Source organism: Falco rusticolus, chromosome 7, assembly GCF_015220075.1.
Source record: "Falco rusticolus isolate bFalRus1 chromosome 7, bFalRus1.pri, whole genome shotgun sequence".
NCBI lineage: Eukaryota > Metazoa > Chordata > Aves > Falconiformes > Falconidae > Falco > Falco rusticolus.
In genome coordinates, this window is record NC_051193.1 from 20839065 (window position 1) to 20859853 (window position 20789).

Consider the following 20789-nt stretch of genomic DNA (forward strand, 5'->3'; position numbering starts at 1 on the left):
TTGGGGCTGCATGAGGGTGGCAGGGGAAGCGATCCTTGCCCCTCTATTCAGCCCTGCTGAGACTCATCTGGAGCACTGGTCCATTTCTGGTGGCCCAACACAAGAAAGACGTGAACATACTGGAGCAAGTCCAGTGAACTGGACATCTGGATCCCACTGGACCAGGGAAACACTTCTGAAATGTAACATAATGAAAAAGTAGTAGCAGAAGGAAAGCTGGAAATATTGAGGAGGCGAGTTAAAAAAGGAGCGCTGACACTTCAGGAAGAGAACTACTTTAATGGATTATGGCCAAAGTTGGCATCTAAGCTTTGTAGCAACTGAATATATTTCAATGCAAATGCAGGACAAAAATGCTACTTTTATTTAAAAAAAACCAAAACCCAACAACTCATACATGGATCCACTGTACTAAACAGCACTAACATCCTTACAAAAAGATCACCAGAAACTGAATACTATTCATTTCTTTAGTGACTTGGAAAAAGAATGAAATAAGTCTTAACCAGCAGGATGAAAACATATGGATCAAGCTAAAAGAACCTACTTCAGGTGAATGATACAAAGCATTACTGAATTTCAGATAATCAAAAGTGACTCAGTAGTATGATGACTGCTAAATTAAAATGTACCAGCTGGGCACTCAAGTACAGTCACTATGTGTGGGGGCCAGACTGCTCATAAATTTGGAAAACTGAAGTGCATGTCAGTCTGAAAAGTCATTTCATGAGTTGTCTCAGTATCAGCATTACTTCAGTATTTTCACCAGTAGTATTGAAAAGCTATCCTTTTAACAGCAGAAAATCAGTCTCTTTCTGCATTTATGACACCACCCCATCCCCTCAAAATTGCCCCTTGATTACGTCATCATCAGAACATATACAGTAACCGTGTCAACAGACACATTTAATTCTTAACTCATCCCAGCAAAGGTTATATAAGCTGCCTGCAAGGATCTTTACTACAAAAGAGGTTCTTTCTGGTAAGGCAGAAATTTCTTTATATAGAAAAATGGTAATATCTGTGCATTGACAGCTGGTGGAAACACAGCTCACATGCAACAGAGCCAGAGATAAAGCTTGCTGTTGTTTTACTGAAAAACAGTAATTTAAATAAAATACTAGCCACATTACATTATATAATGATAAACAGCTGTACAGGTAGAAAATACCTGTCTTGCGTTGGGTGCCAAGGTATCACACCCAATCCAGACCCTACAAATCCATGACAGTGTGAGGAAAAAGTTTTTTAGTTGAAATCTCCCTCAATGCCTGTGCACTATGCTCTATAATTCTCTAGGCTCTGGGTCCTGCAGCTGTGCTTAGAGCACCTGTACAAAAATATCCATGCTATTTAATTCTTCCTGTTACTCATCAGACCTTAAATTAACAGCACAACATAGATTAATAGTGTTTATCCAGACAGATGCATCTGAAAAGATGGAAGAATCAATGACAAAACATGTTAATGAACGTTAAAACTGAAAGAAAACAGAACAAACCCAGCACTGGTTAGCTGTGTTGAATTACCTCAAAATGAAATAAGATCTACAGGACTGTGCTGACTGGGGCCGGACTCCTGCACCATCTCCATGCAAACTCCAAATTGCAACAGTGCTGAATTAAGTACATCCAATGTTGTAAGAGACAACTACACATGCAAGTGAGAAGCAACCAGCTGTGGAAACTCATTCCTCATCTGCTGGTAAGGCCTCACAAAGTCCCTGAAACATTAAAAACTGAGTGGGGTGCTACCAAACCCACAAATATTAACAGCTATAGTACAACGAAAACACAAACAAAATACCCCTACAAAAACCCTCTCCAAATCTCAAATGCTACTTTTCCTACTATCACAATATTTTACTGCTAGTACTAGCTACTAACCATGTACTAACTATTTTTTCTTTTTTTCATGCAGCAGACATCATCCCTCTACCCTGTTTTGAAGTCATAATTGTCACAGGTGGCAGGTGGTCTGGCTGTTACTTGTACTACCTCACCCTGAAGAAAAACTTACAAAAAGTCTGAATTATGCATGTTCTACACTCTGAAAGCAAGGAGCAGAGTTAGTAGGATCCTCCTGGTACACATTTGAACTAGCACTACTTTTTTTCCCCAGAGGAAGTAGTTTTCACAGCTCTCTAGAACTTAGAGAAAGAAAAGCCCAACATCCCCCCTGCCAAACAAAAAAGAAGTCTTCAAAGAAATATTATCTTTGTCAGAAAATTACTATTAGCTCTGAAAACCCGCTCAGATGGAATAGTGAAAACTACTAAGCAAAAAAAGAACATAAATTGCAAAGGAGGAGGCAGTGACTCAGAAGCCAGGTGGCTGCCTGACCTTACTGTTATTACCAGGTGAACACAGTCTCTCCTCACCTACAAACCCATCTCAACACCCTTTGCTCTGGTCAAAGCATTAACCAAACTTACGCTTCACTTATACACACCTGGAGGAGACCTAACACAACCATCCATGTTATAGCCACCTGCCAACACGCGTCACTCCCCTTGCAGTTAACAGCATTGACACACACACCAGCTTGCAGTTTTCCTCTCAAATGTGTCCCACATGAGACACAAACCACATTTTGAACATTCTTGACCCTCAAAACACAATGAAGACCTTGGTTTTCACTCACTTTCTAGCCAGATTTCTTCCCTAAATAATTTCTTCTTTATCAATGCAAATACAAAAGGCAGTGAAAGGGGGTAATTTGTTGCATATTGTAAGAAAAGGCATTTGTAAAGTATTTAAAAAAAGAGATACTGATTGCTTCTAAATGTTAAGATGGTTTAATAGGACTTGAAATCAATTTAATATGAACTCATTTGTATTTGATCTTTTCTTTTCCTTTAAGTACCTCTCTCAAAACTGAGCCATACTTGGAAGCAGTCTTCATCTGAATCTAAATTTGACTTCTTCAAAATCAAATAGCTTCACCCAGTTAAACAACATGAAGGTGTGGGTTGGTAGGTTTTTTACCAAAGAAGCAGAAACAGATGCACAGAGCTAACTAATAAAGAAAGCAAGTATGTTAAAACAAATCCCATGCGTCCAGAATACAAACAGCTGACAAAACAGAAGTGAGGAACAGAAAGAAAACAGTGCACAGTGGACAAATCCTCAGAAAGACATAATAACCAAACTGCAACAAAGACCTTTCACTTTCATAATTTTCAAAGAAAGGCTGAAATAAGCTCCATCAATAACATGCCTAGTCTCAGTGCTTTAGAAAGCCAGTGGAAAGACTAACATCAAACCAGTCCCCCCACACAGTTGTTTTTTTTCTTAATTTCCCTGCATTGTGACAAGGCTAAATACCTATTAAGATTACTGATTCCTCTCAGCTGGTTTGGCAATAAACAGGCTAAGTGCAGCCCACTCGTGTGTTGAATGTGCATGCCGCTTGCATTTTTGGTTGTCAGGCAGAAAGACTGTGTTTGTGCACAGCTCCAGACTTTGAAAGTAATTCTTTCTGAAATGCCATGTTTGATCGCAAATATCATAATTCTACAATCTTGACAATATTATGAAATTGAACTGATGCACTAAGTAAGACCATTTCTCAGTGAAGCATTTAAACTTTTTGAGCTCAGGCTGTATAATTTCTCATTCTTTTCTGCCTGCAAAATGTATTTACTTAGTTTCACAGAGACTTTAATTTTTTGTAAGCTAGAGAGTTTTTATGTGGTTATTTAATTTCTAAAGCCGCTCCCACTCTTCAATAGATAACACTTTGCAAAATGTTCATATACAAGATAAAAACTATTAAGGAAAAAACTGTAATTAAACCATCAAGTCCGTTACAGAAGATTTGTTTAGGCAGGGAACACCAGCTTTAAGGGAACTCTTAGTTAATGTAGGCACTCAGCTTTTCAGATTACTTGGTAGGAATACCATGTATATGTAAGAGTAGTTAATTGTTCAGAGTATTCGTTGCCTAGGTAAAACATGATTAAATATTAAAGGACCAATCTGAAGTATAGAAAGATAATGCTCTGCCAGGAGTAGCTGAAAGGAACGATATTGAATTTCTAGTATTTTTGCACCAATGGAGACACAAGTCTTGTGAATACTTATAGGAAGCCTACCTTATTTCCAACATGAAATTTCTCCCTACACTTTACTTGTGTTAAATTTAACATTATTTAACACGCTATGACCCTATGACCTTGATGCAGTTTGTTTTTTGTATTCAGAGTAATGCTTCAAACTTGCTTTTTTGCAGTGTTCCCCTGAATAGCTGGGGCCTTCTATCACTATGTTTTTATTTTATTTCTGCACGGATAGAGTCAGATACATGTCCAAGATATAATTGGGGAAAAAAAATGAGAAACAGTTACTCATACAGATGTGTTTCTGTATTCCAGTATTCAAAATGAAACTAGAAGGTAAAACCAGAAGTCAGATGTTGGCAAAGCCTCTTCTGGAATACTGAAGCAAGTTCAGTAACAGGTTTCAGAGAGATCACTTCAGACTGAAACAGGCAAAATGAAAGGCTACAGATCATCAGAAGTTAAGTGTTTTATCTTAGGACAAGTCACTAGAAGGGCCTGGATTGCAGAGCCAATGAAACAAGGCTGAGAACTGGACTGAGACTGATCTTCAGAAATACACCGAGTCCCAAGCAGACACAGGCTGGAACTAAAGACGGGGCTCCCAGTGACAGAAGTACTGGGAACAATCTTTCCTTAGCAGCTGGGGGAAAAGTACTGAATTATTTTTAAAAATAGTTACCTAAGGTAAAGTACAACATCCTGCAGTGATAGGAAACCAGACTTTAAAAAAATGGGCAGTTTTCTTGCAGTCCTGTGGCCTGTCTTTTTGACACTAACGAATAAGCTGAGTTTCCAGGAAACTCTTCCAGGGGTTATTCTCACTGGGCAATGCAATAAGGTTGTCCTCATTGCAATGTTAGAACAATTTCTAGATGACAAAAATCTGTATTGAACCTTTTCTGGTTTTCTCTATAATTTCCACTTGGAAAGTTATGTAAGCAAGTCACACATGCATAGAATTTACTTCTGTAAAAGGACATACACATATAGATGGGATTTAGGTACAGATGCAAGGAAAACATCAGAAGATTAAAGGTGAGATTCTTCCTGAAAGCAAATTTATACACTAATTTACACTAGTGAAAAACACCACCTTAATTTCACAGCAGTATTTTATAATCCCTTTTTAAAGGTCATAGTGATTATATGTGAAGAACTGGCATAAGAACAAATTATCTCTTTGGAAATAAGTCTTCTGCATAGTTTCTGATTTTCTAATAAACAAATGTGCAGCTTATATTACAATACAGACTATATCGCAAATGTTTATCTTTGTATGTAAATATTGAGGATATAATATGTTGTATCAATAATAGGATATGTGATAGCTTAAACAACATACTAAGCTTAGTTGGAAGGGTTTTTTCCTTTGTACAACTTGACCCATTTTTTTAAAACTAACACTCTAGTGGTAAAACATGTAAGCACTAGCTACAGGAATTCACACATTTTACTAAGCTGATGATGATTATAAATCTGACAGGTAGTTTTATTAAAAAACAACAACAACAACAAAAAACCAAAACAAAAAAACCTACCCCAAAACCACACCAAACACAAACACTAGTATATGACTGCAACACTAAAAATATAACAACATTTAGGGTTTTTGGTGTGAAGCGGGCATGGTAAACACATACATGTTAGAAGTGTTAACACCTCTCATAAAAGTAATGTTCTTCTCTACATCTACAATTCTCTACATTTCAAAGGAACTGAATGGCAAGTAAATGCTATTTGCCAAGAACATATGTCTTGTTTTGTTCCCTGCCAATTAGACTGCTATTCATTTTCGGCAGGAAAGGAAAAATTAATACTTTTTACAGGGGTAAGAATACTGTTAAAATATTAGACTCCAAATTCTAACAGAACTACTGGTTCAAGATACCAAACACTGAAGAAAAATGAAAGAATTTCCAAAGAGCTAAGCAAAGTATATGCAATGAGAAAATTTCATTGCTGTTTTACATTATTGCACCAGTAATAATGTAAGGTGTAAACTGGAAGCACATATTAAGTCGCACTCATTTAAAGCACCTCTATGCAAATCATTGTAGCAGCAGTTCAAAAACCCACAGAACCATGGGCTTAGTTTTAAACCCATGCTGAAAACCCTACCCAAATCAGAGAGAAAAAGACTGTGCTGCTTCGGTGCCCCAGGCAGTGTGACAGACCAACTGCTACTGAACTGCATCACCTGCCTTGGCATTTCTCCAAGAATTTTACAAGTCCCAAGTATCCTATGAGAGGATTGAGGAGTTTTTTCTTTATTTCCCTCTAGCAATAAAATGATCCCCATTCCGTCACAGCCTGCATCACTGCTGTGCAGTCCAAATTTCTGCCTGGAACTTACAGTTGGGGCCCACCTGAACTGCTGTTTGCAACCTGGACTGTAACTATGCAAAAACAGTTGTAGCCTTTTACTTGTAAGAGCAATAAATATGGCTTTTGATAAAAACATTTTCCCTTCGTTTCCCTAGTACTTCGCACTCTCCTTGGTCTTTAGATCCTTTCCTACAATTCTGATTTAAAAAAACATTTTTCATAAATCAAAAGCTCTCTTACGTGACAGTGGGACAGCTGGGGGTAGAAGTGTTCTGCTGACAGACCACAGCATGGTCATTTAAGACATGGTATTTTTTTACCAACTGTAAAATTTGCTCACTGGTCTGAAATGTACTTTTTCCTCTCAGACTCAGAAGGAACAGCCTAAATCAATACTTCTTTGTACTCTTAGCCTATGCTCAGAGAATGATAGTTGAGGCTAAGAAAGATATTTTATTTTGATTAGTAAGGTGGCAGAAGACAAGACTACTACTTATATCAATGCACCATACATAAATGCAAATATAAAAAGCCCAACCAACCCCCCCCTCCAAAAAAAAACCAAAACAAAACACCCGTCAGTCTTAAATTAGCACCTCAACAAACCGCACAGGCTTGTTCCAACACACTATTATCAGCCTTGTTATTTATCTTTATTTTGCACTAGGGTAAAATCTTGCTGGTACCATCCAGCACAGTTGAATGTTTGGGTATGGATGACCAGAGCTGTTCTGTCACCTTATCTTCTTTTGAAGCATTACAACATATTTAGGCTAGAGAAATTTACAAAATGATGTACAGGTACAAATCCTGGCCTTCATGTTTCACTTGTAACTGCTGATCCCAATCAGCCATAAAATGCCACTTGGGATCATGCACTGGGTGAAGGAGGCGCAGAAGTGTGGAAGATAACACCGTGTTAACACTTCAAAGTTGTCTGCTGCAGGTACCTTTCCACTTTTAAATCTAGCCTGTTTCAAGACGACTGACTATTCTCCTGCTACATCATCACAATGGTTCTCTGTCACTGACAGTACAGGTGTGGCTTTACAGACCTGCCCAGCTTCTGACGCCTGTAGCCATCTCTGAGTGTGTATTTAGTTGTGGACATTAACTTGGAGTGAAGCCCTGCTTGTAAGAGAACACAAGTCAACCTTTTTTTTTTTTTTTGCATGTGTGTGAAAATTATAATGCTAGGAAGTCATAAATGGACTATAATATTGCTTCTTCATATAGTCTGTTGGTTTACAGAACTAGAGAGCATTACAGATTACAAATCAGGCAATCTCCCTGCATTTGCACAATGCAGATGCAGTTATGAAGTTTGTTCTTGTGCTGTTCGTTTCGAATCTGTAACCATCTCCTCCAAAAGCCACACACAGCTCCTTGCCCAAAGTCTGCATAATTACGCCAACATCTACTGATGGATAGTTAAAAATAATAATACTAGTCTACTTCAAATTTTCAGAAAAGGAAATAATTCTAGTCAGGACACTGTTACAAGTTAAAAAGAAGCTACCTGAATAATCTCTCTACTGAAATGCTCACGCTATTTTTTATTTGAAAACCTCCAAATGCTTCTGAAAATGTTAGTTTGAATTAGCCTCACATTTGACAATTGTTTCATTGTTTGTGGTTTGTTTCTTTAATCCTGAAGGTTTAAACTTTGTCAGTTTAGGATCTGTATTTGTTTAAATACCAATGGATGAGAACCTCTGTATGGCCCTTCATAAATTTGCACTTTGCTTAGTTCTCCTCTTCTTGATGTGTTTGTATACTGATAATTAAATTTACTGCTTGCAGAAAGAATAGTTTGTTTTCTCATTTTTATCAGTCCTTTGAACTTAAATGGCCCAGCAATTTGACAAATACCTTTACCAGAGATTTGCTGTTATCTGGAATTTCAAAGAGGTTTTTATGTGTCAGTATGAACCAAGTATTTAGACTGCCACAAGCTGCGTGTCATTTGCAGATGAGTATATTGCCCACCAATCCACTACTACAGTGACTACACTAAATCAATAATGCTTATTTTTGTACTACTATATAGTACAACATAATCACTAAGGTAGATTTATCTGAGGTTAAGTAAAAATTGAGAAACACGAACTTTAAATTCTGAAAGGGGAAATTTCAGCAATGCCTACCTTTCTCAGAGGGGAGGAGAAAAAAAAAAACAAACAAGAAAGAAAAAGGGGGAAAATATTTTTCTTGAAAGGTGTGTATTTTCATATACAATCCTCTTCTGGTCTCTTTTCATTTCTTTGTTTGTTGGCTGGTTTTTAACAAGTATTAGTAGTGACTATAGCACTTCATCCTAAAAGCATGACGATTATTTTTTTTAAATCAAATAAAAAATAACCAGGAGGAAGAACTCCGTTTCAGAGAAATTCCAAAGCAGAAGCTACATACTGTGGAATCTTTTAAAATTCCAGCCTGACTGATGACAGCTGTGTAAGACACTGTGCAACTCAAAATTTAAAAGGAGATTACTCAACAGCAGCTCTAGCTATATGAAGAAAGGTGTACAGACTTCTAATTCAGTTTTATTTACTTATTTACCACGATCCAGTAATTGGAAGGATGAAAACAAGCATGTGGGATTCAGAGAAAAGTTATGTCAAAGAGAAGAAAGCAAAGGTAAAACTTAACTGCACTGTCTAATATACCACACAAATTCATTCAGCCACATAAAGGTTTGTAGCTAGTGCTACTCTAGATACGACATGGTATCTTCTGGGTTTCAGCCACTGCTCCAGAAGTGTATGGGTCAGCATCATATTTCTCATGAAATGTGGCTATGGCAGTTGATACAGAGCTTTCAAAATGGCAATACAGATCCACATGTAAGCAAGGTGCTTGAATCACCTCTTTCTACCTATAATACTTAACAGCTGCATATTCAGGTACCTGAATCACATCTGAAATATACTTGGGGATTTTTGTTTGTTTATTTAAATGTTCACCTTAATTTGTCAAGACTGCACAAGGCCATAAATAAAGATAAACAACTGAACAGAAATTTTGACATCAAGTTTTTCCAGAAAATTCTTCAGTTCTCAAGACAGGCTCTTCCTAGACACGATGACTTCAGCTGGGAAAATGCAGTGTCCCAATAAACACATTCAAACAGAAGCTCACTCTGTCTCCTAACAAATGTATCTCTCAAGTGACTGAGTGGCAAACAACAAACGTGGTTACAAGGAAATATTCCACACCTGTTGTTCACTCAGGAGGTCCTGGCTCCCTCTGCAGTGGTTTCATTGTTCCCAGAGATTTCAGGCCTTCAGCTTCTGCAAAATCTCTCTAGCATTGCCCTAACTTGCACGGCACTGATGCTGCCTGCAAGCAGGATACTCCAGTCCACCAGAAATTCAAATTTGACTGTAAATCACCGGACACAAGGCAGCTTTTTCACATAAAGCATAAAGCTGCTTAAGCCAAACACTCTCAGAACAAATCTCAGAGATCATAATAGACTTAACTGAAGTTAAGAGTAGATGCTTACGCTCACTCCCCTAGCACAGAATTTTAAAGAGAGCATATCTCTTAAGTATTTTACTTTTATACTTTGTATTCACCCCAGATTGATTACTTTGCCAGCTTTGCACCTGCTTTGTTTTAAATAGACCTTTATCTTCAAATAGCTTCCATTTTTAGCTGCCAAGAATATTGAGATGAAAGCCAGTTTTTAACTTCTCAGTCAGAAGAACATCTCCCATAGAACTAAATGTATATTATACACTTTCATCATAGATGAAGTGGACCTAAATTTTACAATCTGTTTTTTTACAACTAAGCCCATACTGCTCACAGAACTCCAATGACAGAAACAAATTATTATTCAGGAAACATACTGTACAAACCATACCATTTAAACTTATCAAAGTGCTCCTCAGTCTGTACTGAGGTAGGAAGACCAGCTCCTAAGTCATGAAAGCATCTTTCATCTACCTCCATTCAATCAGCTGCACTTGACTGAATTCTACCACCAGAATGGCAAATCACTCCGTTAACAGGCACTGCATAATTACATTATAGAAAGGACATGTGGTCACAAGTTATTTGCAATAATAACCACCCCTTTCTGCAAAATCTGTAAAAAGTGTTTTAGAAAGTGGCTGGATGGTTAAGATCTTGACAGCAGATACAGTTATAGTGATAGATTAAAAGTCATTAGTTAAAGCAGCAAAAATTATGATGACTATCTAACAAAAGGTAACATGCACTAGACCTGATGGCACAGTAGGGTATTTATATGGTAATTATAAAATCTAGGCTCTTAAAATACGTAAGACAGGACAACATTTAGTGACTAGTAAAATTATGGGCAATCTACCTTCTAAAGTACAAAACACCAGAGTTATAGGAACAAAAGGTGAAGAACAAGAAAAATAAAAGCTCTAATCGGGCATTATTACTAAGGTTTTGTCTACACAATGGACCTCAGGAAAATTAACCCAAATTAATTTAACTGGATTTGTCCATGTCCATTAAATTCCTTTGCAAACACTTTCATCTGGGAATAAAAATGTGGCCTTAATTTGGTTTGGCTCATCTTGCCTTTGAAGTGAATTAAACTAAATTCACTGGAGGCCACTCTAATCATGAATGGGAATGTGCACACAGAGAATTGCTGGGATTTAAGCTGCCCTCTCTAAGCTACTACACTTAGTTAACTTGCATCAATTTTCCTCAGTATCTTGTGCAGACAAGCCCCGAACTAACAGAGAACAAGGGAAGCTACACTGAAAAGTCCTCAGTCAACACACTAACCCCCATGGGAACCATCGAAGAAGAGCTGTTATCCAAGAGAAGAGAATTGTTCAACTACTTCAGGTTCAGTTCTAGGAAGAATACCACTGAAGTTCAGGGACCAACTAGGAAGTATTTTAAAAATGCAGCTACATCTCAGTTTTCAAAAATGCTATTTATATAAAAGATCTACTATTTGCTTATTGGTTTATTGAAGCTAGATATATTGATAAAGCACACCACTAAGTCATCTTTTGAAGTAATTTGTTTAAGAATTAGTGGTTGTAACCTATTACTGGACGCTAAGATAAAAGAAAGTAGAAAAGAAAAATTGAGAAGATCACACTGTGTTCTAGAGCTATGGCACACTCCAACTAAAGAAACATTATGGAAAGTTAGAGACATCCCATGCCTTAAAATACATGAGTGCCCATAAAATATTCTGAAACTGGTAACACTGACAACTGAGAGGTCTTTTACTTGCACTTCATCACTGAGGGCAGCCTAGCAAAAAGCACAGCACCAGTCCTATGTCAGATGCACATGCAGGAAGATTAATTCATCTGCTCAGATGTTCTGCTGGCACATTTTTACAAATGTATTTTCATGGAGCTTCAGAGGGTTTTCATAACACTATGTTATTTGTATTCTGGCAGAAAGCAGCAGTGCAAGAGAGAAATGTAATGCCACTGATAAAATTGGAATTTCCCTAAAACAAAGATCTTCATTTTAAATCAAATTCAAATATCAATTATTCTTTTATCTGGGAAAGTGACAAAGAAGTAGGCAGTATTATACTGTACTGGAAATAGAACAATTAGGTTTTAAAATGCTAATCTGTGGCCTCTTATTAAATGCAGTTTCATTAAGTAACATGCATCTCTTCCATTAGAATATATCTCTACAGAAGCAATAGGAACAAGCTAGATCTTTTCCTCATCCAGAATTTTTTCCTTACCTCTCTCCCTCATTTTCCTCATTTATAAATTTTTCCTGACGCTACAAGAAGATACTATTTCCAAATATTGAACACATTCTTCCAAACGTCATCCTTTCAAATAAAGAAGGTACGCTGGGCAAAAGTCTTAACACAGTTTTCTTTCACAAAAATATATATCATATAATCCGCATGCATAAAATTTACTTCAGTACATAAAAAACAGTATGTCCGAGTAACCATTATTTGATATACATAACATGGAATTTCTTTTTTTTTTTTTCAAGTTTCCATTGCATTAGAAGTCAAACACTTGGTCCTACAGGCACCACAAAATGATGCAACTTAACAACCAACAGAACGAAGACCAGCTTAACCACTTGCTGTTTCTTACATTTTCAGTAAGCCCCCTATTTCTACATTGCAACTCTAAAATTAATTGTCATAGCAACAGGAGTCTAAGTCTTCATTTACAATGCAGATAATCTTTTCAATCATGTTGCTCATGCATAACCCCATAGCTTCTGATGTGCAGTGTACTCAAGTCAGCTCTTACTAGGGGCTGTGGGGAGAGGGCAGAACACGGAGGGGTGGCACACAGTGGTCAGGAAGCAGTTCAGCCTCTGCTTTAGAGCAAGTTACTTCCTCCTATACTTTGCATTTAAGAACAAACGGCTGCTGCTGAAAAGCCAGACTGCTAAGATTAGTTCTGCTGTTAAGGCTGCTTATTCTTAAGGTGTAAATAGACACACAGCTGATTAAAGTTACCTTTAAGCAAGTTTTTAACTTACCTAGACTTTAAATAAGAGTTCCTTGAGGCATGTGAGAGATGGGCATTATGCTGCTGGTTTTTGGTGAGGAAAATAATCCGGTTTTGCCACAGTAGAAGGTATGAATAAGCAAAATTTTGTCCCCTGAGAAATCTGGAAAAAAAAAAAAAGTAGTAGTATGTTAATCATCATACTTACTCTATGCTATCTGAAGAATAATAACTGGCAAAAAACATTACCTTTGACCTTAGGAGCCTAATGGATACTACTCTCAATGCAGATAAATTACCATATACAATAATATGCATTAAGAAGGTTACTTGGGCACAAGCCAGGCAATTAAAGGAAAAAAAAAAATTACAAAAGTACAAAAATATCCTGATGGCCATCCTATGTGAAAATGGTAATTCACACTTCAAAATTCCTCTAACTGTTCTCTTTCTTAAGATTAATACACCTTTGGAAGTTTTTCTTCTCATAAGCTACCAAAATCTAAGGCAACTAGTGAAGAGTTATGCAGAAGACTCAATTTACACAGCCGGTTTCTTTCATGGATAAAAGGGACAAACACATGAAGAAAGAAGGAACATTATTACATGGAATTTATTTATCTTTAAAAGAAACAGCACTTCCCTTCTCATATAACGTACTCCTATCTCTGTAAGTCCTGCTGCCTGCAAATACATAATCCAATTACTATAAGCTTCACCTTATTATTTTAAAAGGCACTTACAATCAGTTTTACTGTTTTTTTAATCCATTCACAAAACCCATGCGCTTGTAACTGAGCCCAGCCTTATCAAAATCAGGATTTAACAGATATCTGACCAAAACCTTTCATCATGGAAAACATTCCTTACAATAATGCCTTTAGAACTGGCAGAAATATAACAAGGTCCACAAATCTTAGGAATTTGTAAAAATTATTATATGAAAACAGAACATTATAATATTTCTCATTATTTCCTAGAATACATACAGAAAAAACCAAATCTCAGTAGATAATAGTCCTGATGCAAAAAATCCCAGTTGTCTATAACAACTCAGCTGCAACAGGAGGTGTTTCTGAGCTAATATATAGTATTTCATAAGATTCCTAGCCTTTTTTTCTCCTTCACTGTGATGTATTTTTATGCAAGAATCATACAGCTGAACAAAAAAAATCAATCTTCAGTTCTTTGCTGGAACTTACTTATGAATGTAACACAGATAACCTCATACAAAAGCAGATTATTTTAAAGTTCAGAATAACATGGAAAGAATAATTTCATACATTGCAAAGGAAATAAAAGTAGAAGTAAACTGCATTAGCCTATGACCCTCATCTTTCTCACTCTCACAGAATTAAAAAAAAAATTTAAAAAAACCAATCAACCAAACACAACTGTAAAACTGTCATCAATTTACAACAGTAACTTTTAATAGCTCTAACGCTTTCATAGATATTTTGACTGCAAGGGATAGAAATAACTATCAAATGTGAATATGCCTCAATACTGTCATTTTTACCACGTCAACAAACTGAAATATCTACGCTAAGAGACTCTATTAGCTATGGAGAAGTAACAAAAACCTCTGTTATGCAGCCTTCAAAATCAATGATGTTTCTGCTAAGGAGGTGTGAGTTTTATCACTGCTGTGGAAATAATCAAACAGTCAACATATCTACCTTTTTTCAGCTACATATTAACAAACAATGATTGAAACATTTTTACAGTTTTGTTCAGTACATCAGCTGCACAGAAAAATAAACCAGTTCCAACACTTGACCTACTTCAGCTGAAAGAGGACTTAACGTATGTGCTTGCAGTACATGTTTTTCTTTTTAGCAAATCACAATGTAGCATTTAAACTACACTACAAATTATTCCCTTTAGTTTGCTGTCATAAATAAGTGATTTGAAATATTACCATGGATACTATGATTGTTAGGGCACAAGGAAATGCGTGTAGCTCAGCCCTTTTTGTCATTTCTCACACACACACACTGCAGCTTCACAAATTTTAGTTTTCTGGGTGTTTTTTTTTTAGTTTTCATCTGTTTCACTGAACATTAATTTGATAGTACAGTGTGCAAGAGCTCAAGCACAGGTTTATGAAAAGCAGGTCCTGCTTGATGGAACCTGATCTCCTTCTATGACGAGATGACCCACCTAGTGGGTGAGGGAAAGGCCACGGGTGCTGCCTGGACCTCAGCAAAGCCTTTGGCACCGTCTGCCGCAGCATCTCCTGGAGAAACCAGCTGCTGGTGGCCGGGCTGGCATGCTCTGCACTGGGCAACAAACTGGCCAGCTTGTCAAGACCAGAGTGCAGTGGGGAATGGAGTTACCCCCAGTGGCAGCTGGGCACGAGTGGTGTTCCCGGGGGCTCTGTGCTGGGGCCACTCCTGTTTAACACTTTATTCAATGATGTGGACAAGGGGATCAAGTGATCTAAGCTCAGTAAGCTTGCAGAAGAGACCGAGCTAGAAGCAGCACTGACCTGCTGGGGGGCTGGGGGCTCTGCAGAGGGGCCTGGGTAGGCCGGGCCTATGGGCCGAGGCCAGTTGTGTGAGGTTCCACCAGTGCTGGGCCCTGCCCGTGGGGCACAGCGACCCCAGGCAGCTGCGGGCTGGGGCAGGGGGCTGGGAAACTGGAAAGGTCCTGGGGGGCTGACGGCTGAACATGAGCCCCCAGTGTGCCCAGGTGGCCAAGGCGGCCAACAGCACTTTGTGCTTAGTTTCTGTTTAGACCAGGCTTCTTCAGTGTAAATTCTAGGTTCAGAACAAGGCCTTACTTACAGCTACATTGCTCAGTGGTTCTTTGCAAAGACTTCATTTAACTCAAGCAACATATGAAGGAAAAGATCTCTCTAATAATAAAGAAGCAATAATATTTAAGTAGTAATAAGATCACCTGAAGGAAGAGGTTTTTATGTTAAAGGCAGCCACTATCAGTATGTTGGTCCTCTTAAACAGAAATTACAAGCATCAAAGGAATTATCATTCTAGTTACGGAAAGTAGCTCTGCCACATCTACAGATGTCTGTGTTGAAAACTGTGGGGGAATGATACAAAATTTGATCAACAGCATCTGTCCACAGTTCATCTAGAAAAGATCCGACTGGCTAATGTTTCACTTTCTTGCGGACACATTTTACAGTTATGTTATTCCCCAGAGCAAAGCAGCACTTTGATGATCTACTTTTTTGAGGACCAGTTCTTGAGCACAGTCTGAAGTACTAGCACAGACAGATTTTCTTTTTGTACTGAACATTCATCACTTGAAATCTCTTTGTAACCCCTGCATAACATCTCTTGTTTTATCTATCTCCTAAATCTCTATAGTCTGTCACAAGTTATTGAAGAAGGAAAAGATTTCTCCTCTAGCTAGAAAAAAACTCTTCTTTACCCTGACTATTGGTTCTTCCATGTGAGAAATGGAACACATTTCTCCCCTTCTTGTCTTATGCTAGTTTTACTCAGAAAATGTGTGCAATGCATTGAGCTGACAGGGATATGCAGGCAGAAGCTTAAATGACATCAAAAGTGTTAGCATTGTGAGCTCTGTATAAATAGTCTTATTGATACAGTTCTCCAAGCATCCTTTATCTTCTTGTACACAGAGATTAGAGAAAAGCTCAAATGCTTAATTGTATGTCAAGTGCATAGTCAACACATCAAGAGTTCAGTACAGGCTTTTTTAAGGGAGTCTTCAGCATATTCGTGCCTTGAGGTAGACAATCCAGCTGCTATTTTAAACACAACGCCTAACTGTCTGTTACTTTTCGCTTTGCATTGTTCCTCACATCAAGGCAAAACATGTTATGGTCATTTTTCCACATTCCCCTTAAAAATACTGATCCCACCAATGCATTCGCCCCATAGCTGCAGTGACAGACTGATAGGAAAGTGCCCACTCTTACAAGTATGCTAAAAATAACAGCAGAATTTAACTTCTGAGATTCCGATTATGTACAAAAAGCAAGTCCTTAGATGCACATAACGTACAAAGAATAGCAAGTTCCTAGCTTGCCAGGCATTCACATAATCTGCTGGAATTCAACAGTAAGCATATCAGCTCAGTGTACACAGCAGCTAAATAAGCTACAGCAGGAAAGAGCTCACGCAGACACATTATGCAGCAAAACTGAAGTGGTTATTTCCCCCAACCCCATGACTCCCATCCTCATTTCTGTGGGATATGAAGTTCCTTAGTTATTGCATTTAGTTTGGAAAAATAAATTAAGAATAGAAGGCTTAATTCCTGTTCCCACTAAAAACTATGCTTAAATGTCATCTCCAAGATTTTTAGAACAACTAGAGATACAAAGGAGAAAATAAAGATATGAGATATGGAATCTGGAATGATTCATTTCACAACATTTTGAAGATGCATACTTTAAGTATAGCAACTGTGTGTTTCTCTTAAACTGGGTAAGTAACTGACAGTCTGAGAAGGACCCATTAGGAAAACTGAAAACCATGCATCAGACACATCAAGAGAAAGCACTCCTCCTCCCATTTGCACAGTATGGAACAATACACCACAGATGCAGTATTAAAGACCACCAAACAGCTCAATCACTACACTGGTGACTAAGCAGTCAGTAACGTAGTTGATCAGAACCCGAATCTTCAACTCTTCCTCAGCTTAGGGTGTCAAGCTGTAGGAGTCACGCATCACATTTTATACTGAAAAAGAACTGAAATATGACTATAATAAATTATAATGGATACTAGCCTGTTTTAAGTACTCTGAAGACACTCATTGCTACAATCACCCCAGCAGGATTAAAGCACAGTTCTTACAAATCATGTTCAATTGTTGGAATCTTTGCTTATGTTAAAAATCTGCAAGTTAGTATCAAGATTAGGGGAAAACACCATTTTTTTTTTCAATTATGGGTTATTTCTAAAACTTTCTGCCAGGGTAGGGGAGGACAGGAAGGTGTAAGCATGTTATTTTTCAATGCCAACTCAACAGTTGCACTGGATAAAAAGTGTGTCTGATGGTATAAATTAATTCGTTTGGAAGACTGCTGTAATTGACTAAATCAAATCAGGGTTGACTCTAGAAATCAGTACCTACAGAAGGCAGATTTGCAATGCTATCTCTGACAGTAAACTTCTAGCTGAGGCCAAGCTTCCGATTGATTCTGGCTCCTTTTTTCAGCTAGAAGTGCTGTTGAAGAACCAGTCTTGACAGGAGGGACTGGAGCCCCCCACTGCCAGGCCACGTCACACAGTGCGGCTGGGTTTACTTCCACATCACTGATTTGAATATGATCTGTTCTAAACTGACTGAAACTTATCAGAGTGGTGTTCGGTAGCCTCTGAGAACATTAGCAGTATTAGTCCAGTTCATATGAGGAGCACAGCTTAATTTATGTGCTGCTGTGAAGTATCAATATAGAAATGATTACAGAAGACAAGACATATGGTAAATGTATTTTTCAAAACTTGTCAGAGACCACTCACACTCCAATTAGAGATACCCTGGGGGACAATAGGAAGAGGTAAACCCAACTTTCTTCAGTGAAATAACGAAACAGCAAACTTTGTTGTTTGTGCCTTTGTCCTGGCATATTAAAGATTTTAATTTTTGGGGGGGTCAAATGACAACACAGAACATGCAGCTCTTTTTTTAAAAATAACAGCAAACGTAGTACTGTACTATTATGATTCTCTGCATTTTGCTTGAACTCTGTTTCCTTTTTGTGTTGCAACTCCTTTTCATACTTATGTTTATACATTATAGCAAGCTATAAATTTTACTTAATTTTCAAGCAAAATGTCTTGTGTGAAATTATCTAGTAGTAAGAATGGCTCTTCATCAAAATTTAAAGAAAACGTAAGCTGCCCTAAGCAGCAAGAAAATCCCTCTTTCATTTAGTCAAACCAATTTGGTAACATTCTGTAAATTTTCTTACCACAATATGCTATAGCTACCTCTATGGTCATAGACCTTCATAATACCTTTATATGTTTCCTGTAATTCAGGCAATATTAAAAACAAAAACAAAAAATGGGAAAAACTCAGACTTAACAAGGAGAAGTGGAAGCTGATGAATCAAGCAAAGTGTTACAAGGTTATAAAGAAACATGCAGAAAAATTGTACACAAAAAAACCACATTAGCAACGAAACAGATATTCAAAGTTTGATGTTAAAATAGGACAGCCTGATTTTTGAGAGCTTTTGAACAGTTGTGACCAACTTCAACAGGATTAATGGATATTCAACATCTCTAAGAAGTAGCCCATTAGTTCTAATTGCCACTGTCGTCATCATCTATTATTTCGTTCTATGAAAAGCAGGACACAATTGGAGTTAAATATCAGTGTGTGAAACAGGAAATTTAGAAAGCCAGGAAAATTTGGAAATCGCTATTGATTGCAAAATAAGTCCAGAGGTGGGGAAATAAAAGCCTTCACCACACTGAATATTAATGTCTACAGGCAACAGCTAAAGGAAGTAATGGTGCCTGTTTTTTTTTAACTTATGTACCAAATTCACATATGAAAACAGCACCTGTACACTGTGCTGCACTAAAAAAATGAAGAACAATCTCTTCTGAAAAACTGCTCATCATAGACTACCAGACAGAAAAAGAGGGAAAAATACAAAAAATTTGTATTCTCCTTGAGCCTTAGTCAACAAATGTGATGACAACATCACTCTAAGGAATTAGAACATGTTTTATAGAGCTTACTGAAAGCTTCAGCACATAAATATCTTTCAGTTCACGCTACTGCATAAAGAATTATTTAAATATATTTTTTAAACATCTCAAACACATGGATTTCAGAAATACCTGTATTTTTCTCAGCTTTTAATAACAAAAAAAGTCCTGGAAAATAGACAGATTCATAAAACAAAAAATCCTTGAAGCCATCCAAAGTGATATTCTCTGTCACACATTTAAATTTTTTGTCTTTATTTTAAAGACATATTGATCAAAATACTCTGCTCTGCTGCTGATCTGAAGCTAAATGCATAGCAAAACTGACAGGGAATCATTGCCAATTATTTTTAGAAACAATGTATCATCACTTTGGACAATAAACAGTCAATTTATTAGAAATCTTTCAAAGAAGATTGGCAGAAAATTGCTCTGTCTGACTAGCAAGTCTGCTTATTAGCCAGAAAAGCAAGGAAGAAAGAAAGAATCCTGTTACTGCTGGTTTAAAACTAAAGGATGTGGAGGTGGAGCAGGAATGATCTCAGTGATGATCTTCAATGTCAGTTAGGTGTTATATGAAATACAAATGGCTGGGGGAGGGGAGGGAAAGAGCAAAAATCTATTATTTGATGCAGGGAATTGGTCCCAAAACAACAGATTGGTAGTTTGGTAAGACAGATGCTCAGCAGACAGGCAAGACTACAGACCACATAAAAAGGAAGGGGGGAAAAATAATAATTATGGAAACCATGTTCATCCATCACCTGCAAAACAATTAAAAAAGCTGATCAAAATAGCTGCTTAAGGAGTGACCAACCACAGCGCAAGAAGCAGAGAAACAGGGCTACTCTCATTTCCCTGTTGAGTTTTGCAGAAATCTATTCGAAAAATTATGGGTTTATTGTTAATGTCAGTCCCTTTCCACTACCTCAGTCAGTTTGCCAGACAGTGAACACGTGCAATGTTCACTCATTTGAGTCCAGTTTTCTCTTATTTACAAATGTTTTGGAGTAACATCTTTCTTTCCAGTTTGCTGAACCAGTCAATTAACCAGCAGTATTCTCCATTTCATGACAGACAGAACGAGCTAACTTCTTGGAGCTGCAGTCAGTAGACATAGAAGGGCAAACCATTTATGGGGAGCTCATAATACTCTAAAATGCAAAAAGATAAAGCTGAACTTTATCTAGTTGATAAGAATTCATTTTTTTCAACCACCAGTATCAAAGTAAAAGTGGTGGTGTCAGGAAAAGGTCACTGCCATCAACTAGTCAAATA

The 20789-nt window shown here is 37.4% G+C and overlaps 1 protein-coding gene across 5 annotated transcripts in view; it reads right to left on the reverse strand.

The window, feature by feature from the left end:
- Positions 1-20789, reverse strand: part of OTUD7A (OTU deubiquitinase 7A) — a 146908-nt gene that overhangs the window by 66801 nt on the left and 59318 nt on the right. For all 5 annotated transcript variants that reach the window (XM_037395360.1, XM_037395362.1, XM_037395363.1 and 2 more), the window contains exon 4: positions 12872-13003. The gene's annotated coding sequence lies outside the window, so the exon portion shown is untranslated. The remainder of the gene's footprint in view (positions 1-12871; positions 13004-20789) is intronic.